Here is a 22,147-nt window from a genome sequence, read left to right on the forward strand (position 1 = left end):
ACCAAACGGAGTCCAAATGGAATGAAACCTTCGTGATGATCTTTCTTGGACCGAAAGCAAACCAGGAGACTTGGACTGGAAGTCTGGAACTCCGCGAGGCAGCCACGAGGCAGGAGGGCGTGCCCAGGGGGGTAGGTGCGCCCCCACCCTCGTGGGCCCCTCGTAGCTCCACCGACGTACTTATTTTGCCTATATATACTCTTATACCCTAGATCGATCGCAGAGAGCCACGAAACCACTTTTCCACCGCCGCAACCTTCTGTACCTGTGAGATCCCATCTTGGGGCCTTTTCTAGCGATCTGCCGGAGGGGGAATCGACCACGGAGGGCTTCTACATCAACACCATAGCCTCTCCGATGAAGCGTGAGTAGTTTACCATAGACCTTCGAGTCCATAGTTATTAGCTAGATGGATTCTTCTCTCTCTTTGATTCTCAATACAAAGTTCTCCTCGATGTTCTTGGAGATCTATTCGATGTAATACTCTTTTGCGGTGTGTTTGCCGAGATCCGATGAATTGTGGGTTTATGAACAAGATTATCTATGAATATTATTTGGTTCTTCTCTGAATTCTTATATTCATGATTTGATATCTTTGCAAGTATCTTCGAATTATCGGTTTAGTTTAGCCTACTAGATTGATCTTTCTTGCAATGGGAGAAGTGCTCAGCTTTGGGTTCAATGTTGCGGTGTCCTTTCCCAGTGATAGTAGGGGCAGCAAGGCACATATTTTATTGTTGCCATCGAGGATAAAAATATGGGGTTTATATCATATTGCTTGAGTTTATCCCTCTACATTATGTCATCTTGCTTAAAGCGTTACTCTATTCTTATGAACTTAATACTATAGATGCATGCTGGATAGCGGTCGATGTGTGGAGTAATAGTAGTAGATGCATAATCGTTTTGATCTACTTGACACAGACGTGATGCCTATGTTCATAATCATGGCCTCAGATATTCTCATAACTATGCGCTTTTCTATCAATTGCTCGGCAGTAATTTGTTCATCCACCTTAATATATGCTATCTTGAGAAAAGCCACTAGTGAAACCTATGGCCCCCGGTTCTCTTTCTTATTATATTGCATATCTTTTATTTACATCGCATCTAGTTTACTATTTTGCAATCTTTACTTCTATATAACAAAAATACCAAAAATATTTACTTTACTATCATTATCAGATCTCACTTTTGCGAGTGACCGTGAAGGGATTGACAACCCCTTTATCGCGTTGGTTGCAAGGTTCTTGATTGTTTGTGCAGGTACTAGGTGACTTGTGCATTGTCTCCTACTGGATTGATACCTTGGTTCTCAAAAACTGAGGGAACTACTTACGCTACTTTGCTGCATCGCCCTTTCCTCTTCAAGGGAAAACCAACGCATGCTCAAGAGGTAGCAAGAAGGATTTCTGGCGCCGTTGCCGGGGAGATCTACGCCAAGTCAAGACATACCAAGTACCCATCATAAACTCTTCTCCCTCGCATTACATTATTTGCCATTCGCCTCTCGTTTTCCTCTCCCCTACTTCTAAAACGATTTTTGAAAACCTTTACCTTTTCCTCGCCCCTTTTCCGTTTATCTCTTTCCACTTGCCTCTTGTGTGTTCGTTCTTACTGGTCTGTTGCCATCATGTCTGAAACTGGGGAGGTTATCGTTGAGAAGGATAGTAGTAACGATGGGGGAAACTTTGATGCTTTTGATAATCCTCATGAAGAACCTACTATTTTACACACTAAAACGTTTCGGATTGGTAGCGGTAATATTATTGGAAAAGGAGTTATTCAAGATTTCTTTACTTGCGCTGGTGCTTTGCCCACTATGGGTGGGTCTATTCTTCATAGAACTAGTAGTCTTGTGGATGCTATATCTTTGCTCGTGGTTGAACTTGAAAGACAATTTATCCACATGCATCCTTGCATACAAAGGATTTTTCTAGAATTTTCCAATATTGAGCATTCTTCTGTTAAGCGAGCAACTACTATCTTTTTAGCACATGAGTTCACATTCATAATAAAAGAGGCCAACAAAATTTTTGTGCATTATAGGGTGGATGCTAGCCGTCCTCCTGAAAGTGCTAGTAATCGACTAGAGGGGGGGTGAATATGCGATTTTTATAAAAGTCTTCAATACACGAGGGCTTTCAAGACATACAGTAGAAATGAACCTATTAATATGTAGCAGAAGGTAGACTACACGAGACAAGCCATAGTCAAGTAAGCAATGAAGTGAAAGTACGAAGACTATCAGGAGCTAGGTAGTATGGATCAAGATGGAAGATAGTATGAAGCCAATCAACAACAGTCTTCACACAGTGAAGTCAATCAGATCATGCAAGCAGACAATGACTTCACGAAGACAAACTGTAAGTAAAGAGAGAGGTAAGGATAGAACCAGTTGCTTGGTGAGGACAGGTATTTGTTGGACTAGTTCCAGTTGCTGTGACAACTGTACGTCTGGTTAGGGAGGCTGAGATTCAACTCAGAAGACCGTGTCTTCACCTTATTCCCGTTGAGCTAAGGACACACAGTCCTCGCCCAATCACTTTGGTAAGTCTTCAAGGTAGACTTCCAAACCTTCACAAACTCCATTCACCGGCGATCCACAATGACTCTTGGATGCTCAGAACGCGACGCCTAACCGGCTGGAGGATTCACAGTCCTCAAGTGTAATAAGTCTTCAGATCACGTAGACAGAAAGACATCAGTGATACCTAACACTCTTTGGCTCTAGGTGTTTAGGGCTTTGTCCTTGCAAGGATTTCTCCCTCAAGGCTTCAAGGTGGGTTGCTCTCAAAGCGGCAAAAGTCATGCATTAATTCTGAACAGCCCCACATTTATGGTGTAGGGGGTGGGCTATTTATAGCCACGAGGCAACCCAACCTGATTTCTCCGAAATGACCCTGGGTCACTAAGGAACTGACACGTGTCCAACGGTCAGGTTTCAAACACACGTGGCAGCTTGACATGGGCTACAAGTAAAGCTGACTTATCCAGCTCTGGATAAGATTCGCTCTCATTGTCTTTGCTCGAAGACATAGGATTTGGTTGAGCATCACTTCAGTCACTCTGACTTTGTTCACTTGGACCCCACTTAACAGTACGGTGGTTCCTATGACTCAACAAAGAAGAAAAGGAAACTGTCGGCGTTCTGGGAATGGGGGTCCCCAGACATGCCTGCCTGCGGCCCATGGCGTGGCTCTGCAGGTGGGCCCGTATGACCCATCTTCACCAGCAAGGACTCAAGACCCTCACGAGGAGGACAACGCAAGACCCCTCGGGAGCGGCCTCACCAGGTTGGCTCGCGAGGGGCGGAGAGATCAAGGTGAGGCAAACCTCGCGAGGTTACCATGACGTGAGCCATGACGACCAAGGCTAGGCAGGCGCCAGGCGGGCACCAGTGCGCACAGTGTCCTTGTTTCCTCTTTGGTTCTAAGAGGCAAGCGCAGACGAAGAGTTCGGAGGCATCTGGCAAAGGTTTCCATGTCGGTGCAATGAGACCAAGACCAGCAGGATGGCAGGATCGAGGTCACCGTGGAGCCCAAGACAGTGTCACCACCAGAGCCTTTGGCAGGCGAAGACTACTTTTGTCAGGATAAGCTGTACTAGCTGTCCCCTTTCGAATTAGCCGTTGTGGCATCCCTCCCTCTCAATATTTTGGAAGAGGACCAGGGCCTCTATAAATAGGACTAGCCACCACGTTAGAGGGGAGGGATCCATCCTCACAACCACAAGTTCACCAAGCACAAGAACACCTCTCCTCAGGAGGCTGTTCTTCCCCTTGTACTGTTCATCCTCAGCCCAAGAGGCAATCCACCACCACCACACCGGAGTAGGGTATTACACCGCAACGGTGGACTGAACCAGTATAAATCTTGTGTCCCGTGTGTTTTGAGTTCGTGTGCCTAGCCTAGAGATCGCGAAGTGTTTGAGGGCGTGATCAGTGAGGGCGAGATCTTCGCGCGCACCCTAGTGTTTGAACCTCAAGGGTTTTGCCAGAACCCGAAATCCGACATTTGGCGCTCCAGGTAGGGGTGCACCGGAGTTTTCCTCCCGTCGATTCGCGCTCCACCATCTTCACACCCATTCTCCATGGCTGGCGCTGCCCTCCCGGCTGGATCTACGGGTGCTCACAGTAACGCTCGGGGGCTTCGAGCCCTTGCTCCCGCCTTGCAGCAGGTGCAGTGGCCACCCAAGTTCAAGCCGAAGATGCCGCCGCGCTACGATGGTGCGACGAACCCATTGGCTTTCCTGCTGGTGTATGAGGAGGCCGTCCTTAAGGTCGGGGGCGACGACAAGGTCATGGCCAACTGGCTTCCCATGGCCCTCACTAGCGCATCGCGCGCCTGGCTACTCAACCTCCCCGGATCCATGGTGGTATCCTAGGAGGAGTTGCACGGCCTCTTTGCTGCGCGCTACGCGGCACCGGCGCACCACGCGGTTGCGGCCTTCCTCGGCGGCTCACAAGCACCATCCTCGGATTGTCACATCAAGACGTTCTTTCGCCAGATTGGCGCCACTTCCAAGCGCCCGGGGGCTCCGCTGGGATAGGCCGCACCCGAGGCCGACCTCACCTTCGACTCAGGGGATAATCCCATCTCCACCATCGGCTCGGGTGCGCTCCCAACGCTTTGCATGCCCACCATCTGCCACGTGTCCATAACCAAGACGCTCATCGACGGCGGCGCCGACCTCAACATGCTCTCCGTCGAGGCCTTCAGCCTTCTTCACGTACCGCTCGAGCGGCTCTGCCCTAGCAAGCCTTTCTCAAGGGTTGGTGGAGGCTCCGCCCGCTCCCTGAGGCAGATCCGCCTCCCCGTAACCTTTGGCACGTGCGACAACTACCGCACCGAGCTGGTCGACTTCGACATCGCCCACATCGGCATCCCGTACAATTCCATCCTCGGGTACCCGGCCTTGGCTCAGTTCATGGCGGTGACCCATCCAGCCTACAACCCCATGAAGATGCCTGGGAGCAAGAGTGGCCTCACGGTAGTTGCAGACACCAAGGAAGCCTTGATGACGCTCAAGCTCGCCCTCAAGACCGCTGCGACAGCACGGCCCGCCGACGCAGATGCCTCCAAGGCCAAGGGAGCCGCACCAACCAAGGAGAAGTAGATGTTCACTCAAGACAAGGCAGAAACCAAGCAAGTGCTAGTCGAGGAGGACGGGTCCTCGGGGGCAACCTTTACCATAGGCGCCAGCCTCAAGCCAAATCAGGAGGAGGCGCTGTTGAAGTTCTGGCGCACAAACAAGGAAGTGTTCACTTGGGAGCCCGATCAGCTGGTAGGGGTCCCAAGATGGGTGATAGAGCACCACCTGAAGGTGTGCCCCAACGTATGCCCCGTGAAGCAGAAGGCGAGGTGGCAGTCCACAGAGAAGCAAGCTTTCATCGTCCAAGAGACCCGCAAGTTGGAGGCTGTGGGTGTCATTCACGAGGTTCGGTACCCCGAGTGGCAAGCAAACCTCATCGTCGTGCCCGAGAAAGGCGGAAAGGAGCGAATGTGCGTCGACTTCACCAACCTCAACAAGGCCTGCCCTCAAGATCTGTTCCCTCTTCCATGCATCAACCAGATCGTCGACTCCACTGTCGAGTGTGACTTGATGTGCTTCATGGATGCATTCTCAGGATATCACCAGATCAAGATGGCAGTAGAAGATGTGGAGAAGACAGCTTCCAGACCCCGTGAGGGGTGTACTGCTACACTTGCATGCCTTTCGGGCTGTGCAACGCAGGCGCAACCTTCCAGCGGCTCATGCACATTGCCTTGGGTTGGCAGCTCGGGAGGAACGCTAAAGCCTGCGTCGACGACATCGTGGTGAAGTCTCAGGAGGCGAGGACCTTGATCCAAGACCTGGAGGAGACCTTTGAAAGCCTCCGCCAGGTGGACTTGCGACTCAACCCGGAGAAGTGCGTGTTTGGCGTCCCTTCCGGCAAACTGCTGGGCTTCCTTGTGTCCCACAGGGGGATCGAGGCCAACCCAGAGAAGGTCAAGGCCATTGAAGACATGAGTCCACCGCAAACCCTCAAGGAAATGCAAAAGCTTGCTGGACAGGTGACTGTGTTGGGACGCTTCACTTCCAAGCTGGGAGAGCGTGCCCTACCCTCTTCAAGCTGATGAAGAATAAGGGCCCATTCGAGTGGACCCCGGAGGCTGGCCGAGCATTTCAAGACCTCAAGAGATACCTGACCAGCCCTCCAGTGATGGTGGCGACGCAACCTCTTGAGCCCCTAGTGCTTTATCTTGCTGTCACTCCCCACTCTGCCAGTGCGGCTCTAGTGGCGGTTCGGGAAGAACACCAAGACAAGGGAGCATCGCGTCGAGCTACGCCCCCAGCAAAGACGACGCAAGACCAGGAGGGTGTCGCAAGGGCTGCAGCAGCGACAGCAGAGGATCAAGCTCAGCAGGACGACGCCCCTGAACCCGCAAAGGGCCCAACAAGCGATCAAGCATTGGGGGCTCCACCACCTCAGGAGGCACCCCAACTCCCGGAAGGCGCAAGCCTCATCAGCGCGCCTACCCTCGTCGAGCACCCGGTATACTTCGTCAGCACGGTGTTGTGGGATGCAAGAGCACGATACCCCATGCCTCAGAAGCTCCTACTCACACTCCTGGTGGCCTCACGAAAGTTGTGGCACTACTTTCAAGGCCACCCCATCAAGGTCGTCTCAGCCTACCCACTGGAGAGGGTGCTCAGGAGCCCCAACTCCACCGGGAGGGTCGCCGAGCGGAACATCGAGCTGCAGGCATTCCAGTTGGAGTTCAGCACCACCAGGGTCATCAAGGGAGCCACGCTCGCTGATTTCATGGCAGAATGGACGGATGCCCCGGCGCTTGAAATAGGCGAGGACCGGCCCCTCTTGTCGGGAAGTGAGGAGCCCGACGGCTGGGTCATGTATTTTCATGGTAACTCCGCGTGCCAAGGCACGGGGGCTGGAGCAGAGCGCATCTCGCCCACTCAGGACAAGCTCTACTACGCCGTGCAGCTCTACTTCCAGTAGGGCGATAAGGTCTCCAACAATATTGCAGAGTACGGACGGCTCATAGCCAGCCTGAAGGCTGCGGCGGCACTGGGGGTGAAGCGTCTCACCATCAGGGGTGACTTGTAGCTCCTCGTCAACTTCTCCAACAAGGTATACGAGCCGAAGGTTGAACACATGGAGGCATACCTCGTGGAAGTGCGCAAGATGGAGAAGCAGTTCCTGGGCTTGGAGTTGCAGCACGTGCCCCGGTGAACCAACAAGGAGGCCGACGACATCGCCAGAAGGGCATCCAAGTGACAGCCCCAAGAGCTTGGCGTCTTTGAGGAGCGGCTCTTCAAGCCATTGGCGACACCACCGCTTTCAAGGACAGCGCAGCCTCGGGAGGAGCTCCCGCAGCCACCTGCCGCGGGAGCCCCAGCATGTGGCCCGACTACGGGAGCACGTCTACTATTGGCGCTCGAGCCCCAGGAGGGATGCTGGACCAAGGAATTCAAGGAATACCTGCCGCAAGGGACGCTGCCGGAGAAGGAGGAAGACGCGGAGCATGTGGCATGGCAAGCCACGGCGTACTGCATCCAGGACGGTGAGTTATACAGGAAGCAGCCAAATGGCGTTTCATTGTGTTGCATCTCCAGGGAACAGGGGAAAGAGCTGCTAGCCGACATACACGGCAGGGACTGCGGGCACCACTCATCGTCACGAACCCTCATCGGCAAGGCATTCCGTAGCGGATTCTACTGGCCTACGACGCTCAACGACGCAGCTGAGCTGGTGAGATCCTGTGAGACCTGCCAATTCCATGCCAAGCAAATCCATCAGCCAGCTCAGGGCCTCCAGACCATTCCACTCTCGTGGCCGTTCGCAGTCTAGGGACTGGACATCCTGGGCCCGTTCCCTCGAGCGCCTGGGGGCTACCGATACCTCTATGTTGCCATCGACAAGTTCACCAAGTGGGCGGAGGTGGAAGCCATCCGCACCATCCTAGCTGGCACTATGGTCAAGTTCATCAAGGGCCTTGTGAGCCGTTTGGGGTCCCCAACCGCATCATCACCGATAATGGCTCGCAGTTCACCAGTAATCGCTTCAAAATGTACTGCACTAACCTTGGAACGCGGATTTGCTACGCTTCAGTGGCACACCCCCAGAGGAATGGCCAAGCTGAACGCGCCAACGTGGAGGTCCTGAGAGGCCTCAAGACCAGGACCTTCAAGAAGAAGCTCGAAGCCTGCGGCAGGGGCTGGCACGATGAGCTGCAGTCCGTGCTGTGGTCCATCCGCACCACCTCCACCAAGCCCACGAGCGACACCCCGTTCTTCCTCGTCTACGGAGCAGAAGCCGTCCTCCCTCACGAGGTCAAGCATCGCTCCGCACGGGTCCTGGCGTATGATGAGATGCAGCAGGACGCCACGCGGGGGATGGTCCTTGTGCTGGGGGAGGAACGCCGCCGCGAAGCTGCACTATGGGCGGCAAGATACCAGCAGGCACTGCGGCGGTATCACTGCCGCAGCATCCGCTCCAGGATGCTCGAGGTGGGTGACCTGGTCCTGAGGTGGGTGCTCACCAGGGAAGGGTTGCATAAGCTCTCACCCATGTGGGAGGGCCCGTTCAAGGTCGTCCATGTCTGCAGGCTTGGCTCCGCGCGCCTGGAGACGCAGGACGGGGTACCCATCCAGAACGCCTGGAACATCCAACACCTCCGGAAGTTCTACCCATGAAGAAAGGCCCAGTGTCTGTGAAGAAAGGCCCAACGCCTGTGAAGAAGGCCCAGTGCCTGTGAAGGTCTCCGCTCATGACACTCTCACGTAATAATGAGTGGGGCTGCACACGCCCCAGAGTCTCAGGAGTGCCGCCCTTGGGCCCCGGGGGCTTCCTCCCACGTCTTAGTGGCAGCACTTATCTCCGCGCTGGTGAGAAGACATGAAGACTAGAGTAGGTGCCGGACGCGGCTTTTCATTTTCTTTGCAAGTTGGCTCGCCCCTCTTTTAATTGAAATCTCCTTTCTGGTGTCTCTTTATGGTCCCATCCTGTCGCTTTCTGCCTCTGTTTCTGCCTTCATTTCTCTGGTCGACATGTACTCTCTCTCGTGTCCCTCGCGAGGGGGCTGGATAGGTACCCTCGTGATCTTCCTTCTTATGTTTTTCGCGAGGTACCCTCGTGCGAGCCCGCAAGCTGGCGACACCTCTCTCAACCCGTGCCCCTCGGGTACCGCAATACGAAGCGATGGGTCAAGGCCAGCGGTGCCTCTGACCAAGGCTCGGGTGAACGACATGCCTCTTAATGAATTTTTTGCAGTTCCTAAGCACCTACCAGGCCAAGGAGGCCTCGACAGGCACCAGGAAGCAAGCGCCTCGTGAGGAGGAGACTACTCCAAGCAAGCCAAGCTAAGTTATCTCTACATGAAACAACGATGTTGCGACACAGCACAGGAACGATAAACATAGCATAATACTTGAGAAATCATAGTTCGTTGCACACCCCTCGGGGGCCCATACTGGCTTCTTTCTTAATACAGGAAGGAAAGGAAGAACGAAATAAAAGCGACGCATGCCCCAACAGCGATCCACGAGGGCGGGCCCTTGGCACCGTCCCGAGCTCACCCAGACCCCTCCTCGCGCTTCACGAAGGCGCGGCGACGAGACGACCCACTGTTGCCTTCGAAGCGGGCACGTCGGCTGGTCATAACTGCCGCTGCTGGAGCTGTCGCCGGAGGAAGAGCCGCCGTAGCTGGACGAGACGTGGTCGGCCCCAAGGGCAGGTTCGCCCTCATCCTCATCACGACCATCGCCAAGGCCGAGCACCTCCCCACCGTCGTTGACCTCGGGGCAGCAGCCAGCGCAGCGACCATCTTCCCCAAACACCCTCACGTAGAGGGTCGCGTCACCGTTATACTTGAAATGGAGGGTGCCCCGCCTGCCCAGGCCACGCGCGCGGGCAAACATCTGCCAGCTGCGGGCCAGGGCTATGTTTCCTCCGACGGAGACCTCAACCGCGACCCAAGAAGCCCTGCTGCAGCAGCCGTCCGCCTGTAGCCAGAGCCCGCCTGGACCTGAGGCCGGCAGCTCGTTGGCGAAGAAGCACGGGAGCTGAAGCTAGTTGCCGACTGGGTTCTCCGACCAGACGACGAACTCCGGCAGCACCTCCGCCAAGTGGAAGCACGGCTGGGGAGGCCGCACAACCACGACATGTCTCCCTTCATCAATAGGGCTGCCATGACTAGAGCGACCACTGCCATGCGAAGCGGCGCCGCCGCGGCTACGGCGGGGGGGGGGGGGGGGGGGGGGGTCGCTGTGTGCTTGCGAGGATGGATGCGCCCACGCTTGGGCACCAGAGAGCCGGGCCCCTCGCAAGGTGCCTCCCCTTCTCCGCGGCGGAGAACCTCTTCGATGGCGCCATTGGCATCGCAACTAGCGATGGAGCAAGGGGGGGAAGCGAGTGGAATGGGAAAAGATGGGCGACGAGGGCTCTGGCCCCCTTTCCATTTATAGCAGGAGAAGGCCAACCAGCGCCCCCCACGATCACAGGTAATGATGGTTTTTCCTTGCATGCAGCAGGGACTCGTCAAATCCGGCAGTTGCCGAGGCAACATGGGGAAGCAGAGATGCCCACGTCCAATCAATCGCCACAAGTCGACCAAGGCCGTAGGATATTGGGGCCCACGGCGCTCCGCACTTGCCCTTTGGCTTCGCCTCGAAGCCAAGCCCGAGCGCCTTGGGCCCGGGGGCTACTGTCGGTGTTCTGGGAATGAGGGTCCCCGGACTTGCCTGCCTGCAGCCCACGGCGTGGCTCTGCAGGCGGGCATGTACGGCCCATCTTCACCAACAAGGACTCAAGAGCCTCGCGAGGGGCGAAGCCTCACGAGGTGGATGACGCAAGACCCCCTCAGGAGCGGCCTCACCAGGTTGGCTCGCGAGGGGCAGAGAGATCAAGGCAAGGCAAACCTCGCGAGGTTCTCATGACGTGAGCCATGACGACCAAGGCCAGGCAGGCGCCAACGCGCACAGTGTCCTTGTTTCCTCTTTGGTACTAAGGAGGCAAGCGCAGGCGAAGAGTTCCGAGGCATCAGGCAAAGGTTTCCGTATCGGTGCAGCGAGACCAAGACCAGCAGGACGGTAGGATGGAGGTCACCGTGGAGCCCAAGACGGCGTCACCACCAGAGCCTTTGGCAGGCGGAGACTACTTTTGCCAGGATAAGCTGTACTAGTTGTCCCCTTTCGAATTGGCCGTTGTGGCATCCCTTCCCGCTCAATATTTGGGAAGAGGACCAGGGCCTCTATAAATAGGACTAGCCACCAGGTTAGAGGGGAGGGGTCCATCCTCACAACCACAAGTTCACCAAGCACAAGAACACCTCTCCTCAGGAGGCTGTTCTTCCCCTTGTACTGTTCATCCTCAGCCCAGGAGGCAATCCACCACCACCACACTGGAGTAGGGTATTACACCACAACGGTGGCCCGAACCAATATAAATCTTGTGTCCCGTGTGTTGTGAGTTCGTGTGCCTAGCCTAGAGGTCGCGAAGCGTTTGAGGGCATGATCAGTGAGGGAGAGATCTGCGCGCGCACCCTAGTGTTTGAACCTCAAGTGTTTTGCCGGAACCCGAAATCCGACAGAAACTACGAAACAACTATGTCTTCGCAATCCATAGTCTTGATACGATGTCTTCTCATGTCATAGTCTTCAATGTGAAACTCTTCACAGACCACCATTGTCTTCAATGTCTTCACACATTTTTAGGGGTCATCTCTGGTAGGTAAACCGAATCAATGAGGGACTACTACCGGTGTTATCCTGCAATTCTCACAAACACATTAGTCCCTCAACCAATTTTGTCGTCAATACTCCAAAACCAACTAGGAGTGGCACTAGATGCACTTAATCTCCCCCTTTTTGGTGATTGATGACAAACTGGTTGAAGTTTTCAACGGGGATAAAAGTATGTGAAATTGTAAGGATAAGGTATTGTCTTCATAAGTAGCAAAAGGCTCCCCCTGAAGATGTGCATATAAATAATTTGTGTTTGAATGCAAATGCACATGGCAGGTTTTACTTGTGGAGATCCTCTTCAGCTTATGAAGACAATTCATCATGCATGAAAGAATACAATGAAGATAATGACATGCATAATGAAAAATGGACATCTGCGGAATGACTTTGTGCGGAATTTATCATCGCACATGCGGAATTTATCATTGCATCACAAAGTTAACAGAAAAGGTAGCAGACAACCATCAAGTTTAAGTGTTACAACTCAAAGAACCGAAAGTATCAAAAGCGAGAGTTGTAAACACTTGGCAAAAAGTATAGCAACCACCCATAAGGACCCGCTTGAAGGCTATCAACTCATATGCTTCTCCCCCTTTTGTCAGTAAGGACCAAAAAGGTTTGACGACATAGAGCTCTACTCGTTCCCATGAGTAGGTGAAGATGCAGGGTCGACGTTGGAGTCTGGTGGTGCAGAAGAACTTGGTGGAGTGTCGATTCGCGGCGAAGTTGTAGTTGGTGAAGTAGCATCATCTTCGTTATCGACGACTCTGGCATTGACAGTTGCCGCCGAGGAGGAGTACTCAGAATCTTCGAGTGAGGGAGTCCGACACAAGAGAGCATTTCTGGGAGGTGTGGAATCAAATTTGAATCGCTCTGTGAAGCCATCCTGTTGAAGAACATCTTCAGAGCATAGCAATGTCAGACTCTTCCATGACCGCCGATAGGTTTCATGTGTGACAAAGGCATTCTTGGTGGCAAGATTTCAAATGCGATTGACATTCCACCAAGAGGCTCTACATCTGACGCTTGATCCATTCGTGATGCTTATCCTGTTTCTGATGTAATGCCATGAGAAGCTCTCGGTCATTGAGAGCACGAGATTGCTTCCAAGGCCTTTGAGCCATGGTGCTTTCAGTGGCTTCAGTGGTTGCACGGAGAGGTGCACGAGTGTTACCAGCCAAAGGATAAACACGAGTTGCAAGAAAAACTCCTTCAATGGGTTGGGTGAAGCTTTGGTGATCGACATTGTGAAGATATAGTGGCTCCTTAGCAGGTCTAGGGTAGATGTCTTCGACAGACATATCAACCTCTGGCAAGAAGATGAGATGATTGCGCATAGAGGGCTGATAATTGAGAGAAGAGTGAAGCTTGATGAGGCGCATTACCCATGGAGCATAAAACTTCAAGCCAAATAGATCAGAGCCAGATGTAGCAAGCTGCCTGATGAAGAAATCTTGAGCATTGAAGCTAATGCCATTGAGGATATAGAAAACCAACGTCTTCATTGCTCCTTCAAGCTTTGCTACAGGAGAATGTCCTTTGACAGGCCATAGAGTTCGCCTGATGATATGATAAATGGTGCGGGGCAGATACTCTAGGTCTTCAACAAGGAATTCCTTTGGATATTCAGTATCGCTTGGCAGTGGCTTCATCATGCTGAGCATTTGACTCATGTTCGGCTCAGGCTTCTGAAATATGCTCTCCAAAGCATTACGGTGAAGCTAACAACCAGGTTCATAGTGTTCACCTAGAGTGGGCAAGGCAGTAAGCTCAATTATATCTAGGGCTTTGGCTTCATGGTGTACATCGCCCGTCATCCACTCAAGGACCCAAGTCTTCGGATCCTTGTAGTAGCCGCATATGTGAATAGTGGCATAAAATTGTAGCAGAAGCTCCTCATTCTAATTTTCTTTGTCGGTCACAAACTGCAGAAGGCCAACATCTTTAAAGTACTCTAGAGCTTCTTCCAAGCAGGGAAGGCCAGACATGGCTTCGCAGTCTAGAAGCATCTGAGGAAAAATGCACCCTTGAATGTATAAGACACAAGAATAATAACTGCGCTGCTGATAGCGCCAGAACCGATCTGATGAAATCTTTGGCTGCGAATATGGGTTCTTTGCAATGCCTGGCAGCCTGGCCTTTGGCTTTTGGACCTGAGGCTGGCGCTCCACATGATAGTCAAACTATGGTTCGGGAGCGGGCGGATGAACCAGAATGGGCCAGCGGACGGTGACAAGTTGACCATGATCGAATGCTTGCTCAATGGTGTGAGGCCTTGGAGGTGGTACAGGAGCAGAGGCATTGACTTGGGATTCAAGCTGCACATTGGCTTCTGATGCAACATGTACTTCTGGCACCATATTCATTGCAGGCGCTGAGGGAGTCCTGGACTAAGGGGTCCTCGGACGTCCGGCCTGTTATCTATGGGCCAGACTGATGGGCTGTTAAGACATGAAGCCCGAAGACTGCACCGTGTCCAGATTGGACTCTACTTGGCGTGGAAGGCAAGCCTGGCGACCGAAGATTCCTTCTTATGTAACCGACTCCTTGTAAACACTAGATCCCCTTGGTGTCTATATAAACCGAAGGGGATAGTCCAGAAGGGAGACATATATACTCATTACCATATTCTTAGGCTAGACTTCTAGGGTTTAGCCATTACGATCTCGTGGTAGATCAACTCTTGTAATACTCATATTCATCAAGATCAATCAAGCAGGAAGTAGGGTATTACCTCCATAGAGAGGGCCCGAACCTGGGTAAACATCGTGTCCCATGTCTCCTGTTACCATCGATCCTAGACACACAGTTCGGGACCCCCTACCCGAGATCCGCCGGTTTTGACACCGACATTGGTGCTTTCATTGAGAGTTCCACTGTGTCGTCGGCAGAAGGCTCGATGGCCCCTTCGATCGTCAATAATGACGCTGTCCAAGGAGGAACCTTCCTCCCCGGACAGATCTTTGTATTCGGCGGCTTCGTACTGCGGGCCAACTCGCTTGGCCATCTGGAGCAGATCGACAGCTACACCCCTGGCCACCAGGTCAGATTTGGAAGCCTGACTTACATTGCGGACGTCCGTGGAGATTTGATCTTCAACGGATACGAGACCATGGCAATCGCTCCCCATCGCCTCGATGAACATGGCCTAAACCTGTCATCGGGCCGCATCCAGGAGATAGCTCCTGTAAAAGCTCTGGCCTTAAATCCGGAGCAGATCAAGTCGCCCGAAGACGGGAAGCTTGACCCCGTCAGAGGGATACCGATTCCGCGGCGCTGGAGCCGCACGCAGATTCCACTACATACGGTGTCCGCATCAACGGAATCTCGGACTCGCCTCGGATGTCGAACTTCGAACCCTGCGAGCCCGCGCATACCGAACTCGATCGGTTATCGATCCTCAAGTTCAGTGCCGCAGATGTCTTCCAACACTCGCCCATGGGTGACTGTAACACCCCGGATATGACTTTCCCAATTTGTACTCCAACTCTTGCCGTTTCCGGCGTTAAGTTATTTTATTTTCTCGGGTTTGGGTCTTTGTCTCCTTGTGTTTTTATCGTTGTCATGCATCTCATATCATGTCATCATATGCATTGCATTTGCATACGTGTTCATCTCATGCATTCGAGCATGTTCCCCGTTGTCCGTTATGCATTCCGGTGCTTCGTTCTCCTCCAGTGGTCATTTCTACCTTTCTTTCGTGTGTGGGGATTAAACATTTCCGGATTGGACCGAGACTTGTCAAGCGTCCTTGGTTTACTACCGGTAGACCGCCTGTCAAGTTTCACATCATTTGGACTTCGTTTGATACTCCAACGGTCAACCGAGGGACCGAAAAGGCCTCATGTGTGTTGCAGCCCAACACCCCTCCAAGTTGGCCCAAAACCCACCAAAACCCTCTCCATCATCTAGAGCGTTCGATCACGATCGCGTGGCCGAAAACCGCACCTCATTTGGACTCTCCTAGCTCCCTCCACCTCTATTTAAAGACCCCTCCTCGAAAATCCGGATCTCCCCCGTCCAAACCCTAAAAAAAATCACCTCCGACGCCGCCGGACACGTCCGGACGGAGCCGGACGCGTCCGCCGCCTCCGCCGACCAACACCGCGCTGCCACGTGGCGGGAACCGCGCCCACATCGCCGCCAGCGGCGCCGGCCCGCGAGGCCCGCTCGGGGCCCTCCCGGCCCACGTTCCCCGCCTCCTCTCGCCCTCAAGCCGCCGCCGTCCTCTTCGCGCCCGGCCGCCCGAGGCGACCGGAGCCGCCGCGCGCCGCTCGACGCCGGCTGGCCACAGCCCGCGGCGCCGCCCTGGTCCGGCGACGTCCGCGCCGCCCCGCGCGTCGCCCCACGCCGTGGTCGCTGCCTCCGGCCTCCTCCTCAATGCCCGCACCCGCAGCCGGCCGCTCCGACTACTCCGGCCATCTCCGGCGACCTCCGGTGTTCAGTTCCGGTGAACCTCGTAAAACGCGCCCGGCCAGATCTGGATATTTTGGCATTGTTCATCGCATCATAACTTTGCATCCGTAGCTCCGTTTTGGTCATATAGCATATCAAAATGTTCATCTCAGAGAGTACATCATTTCATTCCATTGCATCATTTTCATTTGAGTTCATCTTGATTCCCGAAATGCTGTTAGAAGAGGGCTACTTGAGATAATTGTCAGATCTGCTGCTCCATTTAGATATTTGTCTTTTTTGCCATGATTATTGTGTGCATGATATGACCTGGAGCTCTACATATGTTTTGTTTAGGGTTTTCCCATCTTTCCAGAGGTGCAAGCCATGTATTTTTTTGATGTGTGTGGTGACTAGCACAAGCTTGCAAAGTGAGGCACTTGGTAATGCTGATTTCAGGGACTTGGCATTTCCACTAAGTCCTTGAGCTGTTTATCTCATATGGCCATATGTTCATGTTGTTTCCTAGTGATCCGTGCCTCTTTTGAGGATGATCAGTAAGGATGTTTTGTTAATCTTGTAGTGCTCTATCCATCCATGTCTTTGTTTGCAATTATGGAGCACCCTATCTTGAGTCAATCGATCTCTACTTTTGCTACTTCGTGAATCTGGGCAGATTGTCTACTTGTTAGCGATTTTGCCGATGATGTTGTAGTTGATCCGTGCATGCTATGCTATTGTTCTTGCCATGTCTATCTTGCATTTTGTGTATTCTTGATGGGTGTATGCTTAGATTGTCATTACTTGCTCCGTAGTGAGTGCATTGAGCTCGTAAACATGCCTACTTGATATATGTTTTTCAGCATGCTCCAGTTTTCACTAAGTCTGTGATCTGATAATGTTTTTGCCATGTTCACATGCTTGCAATTGTATTTTCTGATCCCTTTTGGCTCAAGGTCACTAAGAGACTTTTGTTAAGCTCTTTGAGTAGCTCCATGCCATGCTTTACTTTGCCTTGTTCAGGTCCTGTAGCATATAGTTTTGTTGCTCCAAAGTGTGCTACCTGATCTGAAATTCCAAACAAGTGTTAATTTCACTAAGTCTGAAATCTGTTTGCCAGTATGCATTTTTGCCATGCTTATTTGAACCTGTTAATGGATGAATTGGCCGTATCTCAGTGCTAGACTTTTGTTAAGCATCATGAATGCATCCCTGCCATGTATTTTGTTGTCATGTTTGGGTGTTGAAGCTTGTTCATCTCTTTGCATTTAGATGGCTACTTGCTGTAAATCGCAGACCGGTGTCAAATTTGAATCGCTTGCCATTTCCCAACCGTAACTCCGATTACGACGTTCTTTATAACTTTTTCAAGCGATTTCATCTCATCTTTCCAGTGGCACACTTGGATTCCAAGTTGAGGCCAGGTTCATGCATCCCTTGTCAAATCTTGCACATGCATCCCGCATCGCATCCCGCATAGCATACCATCCTTGCATCATATTGTTTGATCCTTGCACGTGGTTGATTGTGCTCCGTTTGGCTTGTTTGTCTTGTTTGGGTAGATCCGGGAGACGAGTTCGCTAACGAGGAGCCCGTTGAGTTTGCTTTCGAGGATCCAGTCAACTCTGACAACTTTGCAGGCAAGATGATCATACCCTCAAAATCACTACTATCTTTGCTTTGCTAGATGCTCGCTCTTTTGCTATTGCCAATGCTACAATACCTACCACTTGCTTTCAAGCCTCCCAAATTGCCATGTCAAACCTCTAACCCACCATGTCCTAGCAAACCGTTGATTGGCTATGTTACCGCTTTGCTCGGCCCCTCTTATAGCGTTGCTAGTTGCAGGTGAAGATTGGAGACTGCTCCTTGTTGGAACTTTATTTTCTTGTTGGGATTTCATTATATTGCCATGTTATCTTAGTGCATCTATATACTTGGTAAAGGGTGGAAGGCTCGGCCTCTCGCCTAGTGTTTTGTTCCACTCTTGCCGCCCTAGTTTCCGTCATATCGGTGTTATGTTCCCGGATTTTGCGTTCCTTACGCGGTTGGGTTATAATGGGAACCCCTTGATAGTTCGCCTTGATTAAAGATTTTCCAGCAATGCCCAACCTTGGTTTTACCATTTGCCACCTAGCCTCTTTTTCCCTTGGGTTTCCGGAGCCCGAGGGTCATCTTATTTTAAACCCCCCCGGGCCAGTTGGGCAGATGGGAATTTGTTAAAGTCCGGTTGTAGATAACTTGAACCTTAACTTAATTAAAATGAATCAACCGTGTGAGTTACCGTGATGGCCTCTGCTCGGCGGAGTCCGGGAAGTGGACACGGTGTTGGAGTAATGTTTGTGCAGGTTGCTCTCTAGTTTCTCGCTCGCGCTTTGCCTTCTCTTCTCGCTCTCTTTTGCGAACAGGATAGCCACCATATTTGCTAGTCGCTTGCCGCAGCTCCACACATATTTTACCTTGCCTTACCTATAAGCTTAAATAGTCTTGATCGCGAGGGTGCGAGATTGCTGAGTCCCTATGGCTCACAGATTACTATTACACCAGATGCAGGGCCTGATGATTCCGCTCCAGGTGACGCGCTCGAGCTCAAGTGGGAGTTCGACGAGGACTCTCAACGTTACTATGTTTCCTTTCTTGATGATCAGTAGTGGTGCCCAGTTGGGGGTGATCGGGACCGTGTCGCATGTTGGGTCATCTTTTATTTTGGCGCCGTAGTCGGGCCATGAGTGTTTGGTTGATGTAATGCTATTTTATGTACTTGATTGACGTGGCGAGTGTAAGCCAACTATTGTTATCTCCCCTTTTATTATCTATATTACATGGGATGTTGTGAAGATTACCTAACTTGCGACATATGCCTTCAATGAGATTATGTCTCTAAGTCGTGCCTCGACACGTGGGAGCTATAGTCGCATCGAGGGTGTTACAGTGACATGCTAAACTCACTAAAAAACCTATCACTAGCAAGCGACCTGTCGCCGAACTATGTTCGGTTCGAACTCTCTGCGGACGATGAGGAATTTTGTTTCCACCCGCCGCCCACTTCATAGCCACTGTTGAAGACCTAACCAACACGCCCAACCCCTGCCCCGAAGACATCGACGGTTTGGACGACGATGAGGGTCAAGGCCAGAGCTTATTACCTGTTCGACACGGGAAGACCACTTCCTGGTATGACATGTGTATGAAAGACACACCTCACGGCGCTCTCGAGGATGACAAGAAAGATCCGGCCGAGAACAAACCGCATGGGACACAACCCGGAAACCGGCACCCTAGGCCACATCGCCCAAGAGAAAACACCGCCAACACTAGAGAAGACGACACCCCGGACAACAAAGACCCTGCTGAAGTAGAATCCGAGCAGGATGAACAGGAAGGCGGGCAGGATAGCTCTGATGAACAGACCACATATGGGGACTCAGAGGACAACAATTATCTCCCACCCTCCGAGGAAGAGGAGATCCTCGGCGACGAAGACTTTATCATACACAAGGAACCTCTCGAGTAGGAGCGCTTTAAATGCCAGCTTATAGCCACTTCAAGGAGCCTCAGAAAGAAGCAGCTGCAGCTTCAAGCAAGCCAAGATTTGCTCAATGATAGATGGACCGAGGTCTTGGCCGCCGTCGCCAAAGAACACGGCCTTAGCAGCCCAATCAAAAGCCACCCAAAGAATAGGTGGCCCTCTCAATACAATGGCAGGGCGATGGAGCACATACCACCATTGAATAATGCGGCAGGCCGACCACAGTTCGGTCCAGTCAAAGTAGCAGCCCAAGCAGAGCACCATACCAACCCATTCGGCCATCAAAACAAAACAGCTCGGAGGAATACCCGCGATATCAACCAATACACTGAGGGTAGAGCAGGACGTACACGATCAACGTACAGATCACGAAGATATATCACTACCGACGATGATGGTCGCCTATTCGGACGCTATAAAGCTGACCATGCCCGGGTCGTACACCATAAACGGAACCCGCCGGAGGTGCTTCATAGTGTGGCCCAACATAGAGGAGCCGCACACCCTCTCTGCTTCACTAACGAAGTAATGGAGCACGAATTCCCAGACGGGTTTAACCCATCAACATCGAATAATACGATGGAACAACAGATCCCGCGGTATGGATCGAGGATTACCTCCTTCATATTCACATGGCCCGTGGAAACGACCTCCACGCCATTAAATACCTACCTCTCAAGCTTAAAGGGCCAGGTCGGTACTGGCTAAACAGTTTGCCAGAAAATTCCATTGGCAACTGGGAAGATTTGGAAGACGCCTTTCGAGGCAATTTCCAGGGAACATATGTCCGGCCATTATACGTTGATGACTTAAGTCACATTGTCCAGGAGCCCGGCGAGTCAGCCAGGGAGCTCTGGACCAGGTTCTTAATCAAAAAGAACCAAATTGTCGACTGTTCATTCGCAGAAGCCCTAGCGGCCTTCAGACATAGTGTCTAGGACGAATGGCTAGCGCGTCACCTCTGCCAGGAAGGACCCAAATCCATGGCAGCCTTTACTGCTCTAATGACCCGCTTCTGCGCGGGAGAAGACAACTGGCTGGCTCGGAAAAGCAACGATGCCAGCAGCCCGGGCACCTCCAAAATCCGAGATGGCAATGGCAAGCTGCGACAAACCGAACACAACGGTCACAGTAATATACACGACACAATGGTGAACGCTAGATTTCACAATCCGAAGCCCGGTCAACGGAAGAAGCCACTAAAGGCAAACCAGGATGGACCATCCACCCTCAATAGGATATTGGACCGACCTTGTCAGATTCACGGGCAACCTGATATGCCAGCTAATCATACCAACCGAAACAGTTGGGTCTTCAAGCAGGCAGGCAAGCTCAACGTTGATCACAAGGGGAGGAGGCCACCAGGCAATAAAGACGACGGATCGGCTCGCCAGCAGAACGCCAGGGGCCAGAAACAGTTTCCCTCCGATATTCGACTACTCCGGGAACGCGAATAGCAGTCTGTCTTCCGCCACCCACGTACTGTACTGGCAAAATTTGCACCACGCGCACATCACTACGCACTCAAGATACCATGGGCATCGGCGGAAGCACAATACGGACACCCTGCAAGCATTCCCATAACATTTTCTATCTTCTTACTTTGTTTTTATGTATCATCCCTAAATAACTGGTGACCAGCTGGACAACATCTACAACGGACTCTATCAAAGTCTGGATCCGTACGCTCACCTAAGGGGCTACTTCCGTTAAGGATTCCCCTCCCCGAGGACGAGCGACGCAGACGTGCGACCGGAGGTCCAAAAATAACTTTTGTTGACCGCACTCTTTATTCCGAGCCTGTACTATGCCCTCTTTCCTCTGATCCCGACCCCGTGCATATCAAATAGCCATGTCCGCGGTCTTCTCTTTTTTATTATTATTATATATATACAAATTTATCATTGGCACATCGCTCTGTTCTCAGTAAGTCTCATCCGAACTGATCTTCCATACTCTTTTAAGTACGGCCTTATCGGCTGCTCTGCAGATACACCTCTGCATACCCTGCCAGGGGCTCGGCATGGGAACGAATGAGCTGCTAGTAAAAGTCCGAACAGCTCTATAGCATACTTAGGTGTCGCAAGTTTGGCCTTATATGCATCAGCTCCGAATCATTGTCTTGGGTCAATAGTTGGGTTGCCCAGCTCCTGTGTTTGCTACCATACGTTCCGCCCTATCGGCTAGGGTAGTAAAGGGAGAACTACTGCGATTGTGCCCTGGCCTAGACCGGATGAGCACCTCAGTAGAGAAAGCCGAAAACTGACTGTCATGATGCGGCGAGAGCTGGTCAACCACTTGACGACTTGTTGGAATCCTTAGTGATTCTCCGTGTAACACGAAGGATCTTTTTCAGATAAGATATGCAAGGCACCACACGCCGCATGCACACCAGGGGCTATGTCGTAGCCCCACCATTAAACTCCTATGGTTAAGTGGAAGTTTTAATGCCTTATAGTCCGATTGCCTGGTTCG

Source organism: Triticum urartu, chromosome 7A, assembly GCF_056163025.1.
Source record: "Triticum urartu cultivar PI428250 chromosome 7A, HENAU_Tu73, whole genome shotgun sequence".
Lineage (NCBI taxonomy): Eukaryota > Viridiplantae > Streptophyta > Magnoliopsida > Poales > Poaceae > Triticum > Triticum urartu.